This window comes from Ixodes scapularis, unplaced genomic scaffold (genome assembly GCF_016920785.2).
Source record: "Ixodes scapularis isolate PalLabHiFi unplaced genomic scaffold, ASM1692078v2 PGA_scaffold0__279_contigs__length_252992795, whole genome shotgun sequence".
Taxonomy (NCBI): Eukaryota; Metazoa; Arthropoda; class Arachnida; order Ixodida; family Ixodidae; genus Ixodes; species Ixodes scapularis.
This window is the reverse complement of record NW_024609835.1, coordinates 204,651,058-204,656,558: the sequence shown is the minus strand read 5'-3', so window position 1 is coordinate 204,656,558 and position 5,501 is coordinate 204,651,058. Positions and strand designations below refer to the sequence as shown.

At 44.2% G+C, this 5,501-nt stretch overlaps 1 pseudogene; it reads left to right on the top strand.

Annotated features, from left to right (window-relative positions):
* The first annotated feature begins 3,690 nt into the window (after positions 1–3,690).
* On the top strand, positions 3,691–5,083 carry LOC121837963 (annotated as a pseudogene).
* The last annotated feature ends 418 nt before the right edge of the window (positions 5,084–5,501 follow it).

The window sequence follows — 5,501 nt, the reverse complement described above, 5'->3', positions numbered from 1 at the left end:
GGCGGTGCAACGATTTTATGATTACAAGAATTTGCATCTCGTCATTTTTACCTTGTTTATCGTGTCCCGGAGGATAAAGAAAAGACCTCCTTCATCAAATATATTGCGATTCCGCTGCATAATCGCAAAGCAAAAGTCGAGCTTTTTCCCCCACCTGCAGCCCCAAGTGGCAACCGAAGGAGCTACGGCGAAAACATTACGTGCCCTCGCTCGGCTCTAAGCTGCAGCATAACGCGCGCTAATGTCAGCAGAGAGGAAGCGTCGTCCCAGATAGCACACGGGAAGCTACACGGCACTCCGAATGACGTCACTAGGAGGGGGACCAGGTGTGACCCTGAAAGCTGGGAGTGAGTTGGGGGTACCCGAAATGCCAACATTTATGTTGTTTTTACGCAACAACTAGACCACGAAGGCGAAATCGGTTTTCTGTTCATTACTTCAGAAGTGTCAGAGGGCAACTTCCAGAAATCATTGACCGAAGTCCGGAAATCGTTGCATCCCTCTTTAAAGGGATACTACAACGAAATTTCGGCGCTTGTTTTATGGTCTATATGTGTTCAAAGGAGCAGTATCACATCGAACACACCAATATCTTGTCCAAAAAGTCACGAAAATGAATTTTAAAACGAATCAAACGATTAGCCAAGAGCACCTGGTGGATGTCGCTGACGCCTTGTTTGTAATGCCCGTCTAAGAATCTTGACAGCTAGTGGCGGTGAGTGTCTCGCCTCGGGCCACGACGAGAGAAGAGGGGAAGGAGGGACTCCCGTCTTCCCGAGAATCCCTTTTGTGTGTTGCAGAAGTCGCTATTGTCCCCCTACAAAATTAGAAAAGATTAACCCGACACAAAATTTGTACAAAAGCGGCCGCTTCGGTGACTGTAACGACTAGGCCATCCCCTCGACGTCAGCCTCGCCGTAGCTTTGCTCGTCCCGAGACGACCTACGTCACGATTGCGTCGGACGCCACGTGCTCTAAGCTGGGCCTTCTCCGAGCGCTTGCTAGAGTGGACCGTTTATAACCAAAAATTTTATAACCAGCAGGCTCAAAATACAAACGTGCGATTGTCACTTAAGGATATCGTGGATCCTATTCAACCTATTTTTGAACGCGACGGATATATTTCAAATTTCGTTGAAGTTGCGTTAATCGTATGTTGCGTTAAATTTCGTTAACGCAACATACGATTTTTTGTAAAATATATTTTGCGGAGGACTTTGATTTAAAAGTTCTGAACATACTTTATTACAATAGCATTGATTACAAAGCGTGTTATAAAACTAGCTCGGTTGCACTCACTCAGACTTTAATCTCGCGTGCCTTGATTTTACTAAACCTGCCTGAATCTGTAATCCCTCTGCATGGGCTGTAATGTAATATGACTAGCAAAACCAGAATCGACCACAGCATGGCGTAGAGCAAAGGCAATGAGTTTATAAAACCGAGTGTGACTTTGAAGCTGCCCGTCAGGCCATATTTTTTTGAAGCTCAGAGTAGGTTAAAATATTAAAACGTAACGAGATATTTTCTTGAAAAAAATATCGCTGGAATTTTGTTCCCAGCCGAAGGGGCGTTCTATACCGAAACGTCAGGTCCCTGTCTAAATACCCTCAGACTAGTCGTCTCAATTGGCAAAGATGATTTATTTGCCTTGTGCCTGTCTTGGTGTCCTCCGTCATACTGAAATGGGTAAACCAGCTTCAAAAATGCTTTATGATTGTTTTTTTAATGTTCTAAAGACACAATACTGATACGTCTCTGTATTCTATCTAACAACCAACGGCGGTGATTACGAAGGCAAGTGTGCGGGTGCGGGGTTTAGAGAAGTTCCTTTTATGTCAAATATGTCGTACCAAAACGCATTCTGCTGAGCAAGACCTTTGCATTTGTCTGCACTGTAGACATTTTGTGATTGAGCGTGATGTACGATCCAAACATTGGGCATCTGCAGTCTCAACCCTATTAGTTAGGAAAGATAGAAATCTGCATAAGCCGAGCATGCGTTTTCATTATTGAGGATCACGGAAATGTCTTCAAAGCAAATGTCGTTGCAAAAGCCGTGTTTTATAAGGTTATCTTATCTTTGGACGACCTTGGTATCCGGATCACGAGGTGCGACTTCCAAGCGTAACCTGATGCCCGTTCGGAGCGGTATTGCGTCCTTGAAGACGATTGAATAAGCGCCTCTTATATCGCGATTTTTGTTTCGTGTTGGCTGTATGAACCTAAGCGTAGGTTGAATCAATGGCGCATTAAGACGTGCCGGCACGTGGAAACTCACTTGTAATCCCTTTGTGTTTGCAAACATTTTGTACACCTCCGTGATACATGTGCATTCTAATATATTTGCATTCTTTTATTTTAATAACCTCAAGATAATGCACCCTGAAAATGTATTACATGAAGGGAACATAAAAAACACACACTTCACGCCTTATAATTTACCAGAAAAATAAACTTTTTTTTTATTCTACTTATAAACACGGGATGCGTGCGTTATAGGCAGTTATGTTTGGTGACTAGAATACGTTGCACACATGACAAACTCTTGTGCTTAACGGGCTTATAAAAATTATAAAGAAAATTTTAAATTTATTCAGAAGCGCAGTGTGTGAGGAGTATGCTTTTATAAAGATAAATTCTTCTGCAAATATAGATTTTTTTAAGAATTAAGTCTTACTTCCTAAAATCCAATCATTTCGACAAGGACAGCTCTTGTGTACTTCGAACGGTTGGACGTGCACACTTTTGGGGGTTTTTTGCTTTGAATTACAATGGCTGGCTGCCGCATTTTATCTTCGTATAAACCCGTGCAGCGTCACAGCGTCGACAACACAATACGCGTTCGGTCTCTACGACGGTGGGTTTCCAAGAAGTACGGGGAAAATCTGGCTATTTGGAGCTGAAGGCGCGCTATTTAATGCAAATGAGCGAAGCATAATACATTCGCTTAGTAAAGTGTTCTGTTTCTTCTGAATGTGCGTGAAACGCCTTGAGTCCATAGTGCTCTTGAATTGCGAAGAGTGCCTTGTGGCAACCGAAGCAATCGAGACGGGAGGTGATTTATCGTACCCGCTAATCTATCAATAGAGCCCTTGCAAAAGAAAGCACCACCGGTTGCACGCAACTACATCTATGTCCGCGCCATCAAGCAGGGGTCCCAATAGAACCGCCTGCGTCTTACCGCCTAGAACGGTGCTGCTTACACCTTACACGCTCAGTCCCAGTCTGCGTGCTGCATCAATATTCCATCCCACTGTTGAGTACCTTTCTGTACGCAGGATGGATACGTTGACGCAGACAGAAGAGAGGTATAAAAAAAACAAGTTACCGGTAGTACAACATTTTTCTTATAAAAGGAATTTTAAATAAAAAGTATTTCACTTTCCCGCTTTTTTTCCTTGTGCTTCAGTGTACACGCCATTTCCATCGCGCATATTTTTACTTCCTGGTTAAACATTTCCCACACCTCGCGTGTACCGTGCCCCTACGTTCAACAGCCCGCCATGTTGCCTTAAGTATGCTAACGAAAAATTCACCGCGTAAGAGCTGAACGTTGAGTTTCCACAAATCCCACATAAATGGTGAAGCCCCTTTTGATTCTAATCGACGAAAAAGGACAAGGCAGTGATCACTAAAACAGATATGATTCTCGGTCCGCCGTGCCCATGAGGGCACGGCGGGACCGAGATGGCTATATCGCTAAACCCCTCTGTATTCTTCACCCGGGTTACGCTGTGCGCCCTTGCTCAGCACGTGTCATTCGCACTGAAGAATGATGTCAGCAGCCTGGATCTACCGGCAGTGAACTTCGACTGGCCATTTGCTGGGACGCACCACGTGACATCAACGACATTCGACTTCTTGAAGACAACGCCGCCTGCTGAAGCGTATAAAAACGACCGCATCGACGATTTCTTCAGAGGGCACGGCGGGACCGAGATGGCTATATCGCTAAACCCCTCTTTATTCTTCACCCAGGTTACGCTGTGCCCTTGCTCAGCACGTGTCATTCGCACTGAAGAATGATGTCAGCAGCCTGGATCTACCGGCAGTGAACTTCGACTGGCCATTTGCTGGGACGCACCACGTGACATCAACGACATTCGACTTCTTGAAGACAACTCCGCCTGCTGAAGAGTATAAAAACGACCGCATCAACGATTTCTTCAGAGGGCACGGCGGGACCGAGATGGCTATATCGCTAAACCCCTCTGTATTCTTCACCCAGGTTTGTGGCAAATATGCTTCTACCTGCTTCCGTAGTGACTGTAGAGGCATTGTTGTCCTGCCGTGCCCGGCGACATGCGCAAGTCTTTTTGTGGTTGCGTGGAATGTCATTTTGATTCTTCTTGCTGGGGATGTTGAGCAAACGCCTGGACCTTATGCAGAGCTAAAATCAATGATGAACGCCATGCTTCTTTCCCAGAACGAACTGAAATCGAAAATTGAGAACTTAGCTGCTTCTCAGGACAAGCTTGAATCTACAGTTCACACTCGAATGAATGAAGTAATGGCAGCAATAAAAGAACATAAAGTAGAAATACAGGCATTACAGGCCGAATCTACATCGTTCAAAAGTAATCTTCATTTGCATCAAAAACGCCTCGACGACTTGGAGAACAGAAGTAGGCGCCGTAATCTTATCATTTTTGGTGTTCCCGAGCCTGATCGTGAAAACGCTGCAGTGCTAAGTAAACAGATAATTGAGGAGCTGATAGCGGAAAAACTCGGTGCGGTTGTCAACTCAGTTGAAATAGTGCATAGAATTGGGAAAAAAAAACGCGATAAAGCACGACCTGTAATCATGAACTTTTTTGACTATAACGAGAAGTTGAAGGTATTAAAAAATTGCCATAAACTAAAGGGAACACCAGTATCGATAAACCACGACTTCTGTTAAGGCACTTTAGCAAAGCGCAGCAAACTGTGGTCTCGTTCTGGGGAGTTTAAAGCTCGAGGTCATAAAGTGTCTCTTGATTACGATAAGCTGCGAGTGAACGATAATGTGTATGAATGGGACGAGGAGAATGATTGTCTAAAATGTATTCGCTCTCAAGTACAACGAAGCAGAGATGACTGACTTGATAGCAAACAATTCCGCGTTGTTCTCATAAATGCCAGCAGCATTGTCAATAAAGTTTACGAGCTTAAAGAAATCATATTTACATATGATCCACAAATCATAGCGATTACAGAGACCTGGTTATCAGCAAACATATCAGATTCCGAAGTAGTTCCCCCAACGCTCAAACTGGTTAGACGTGATCGAGGCTCCCGAGGAGGGGGAGTTGCTTTAGTAGTAAAAAAGGAAATTATTTCCGTTACTATGGACGAAATAGACGACAATGAAAGTGTGAGGTGTCAAATGGATTATCTTGGGTTCTCGGCTCTTGTAGGTGTGATCTATCGGCCCCCCGCCTCGCCGGAGTTGTTTTTGGAAAAAATTCAGTCTTCCATGGAGCAAAAATACAAACCTAATCAAAAAGTCATATTAGCCG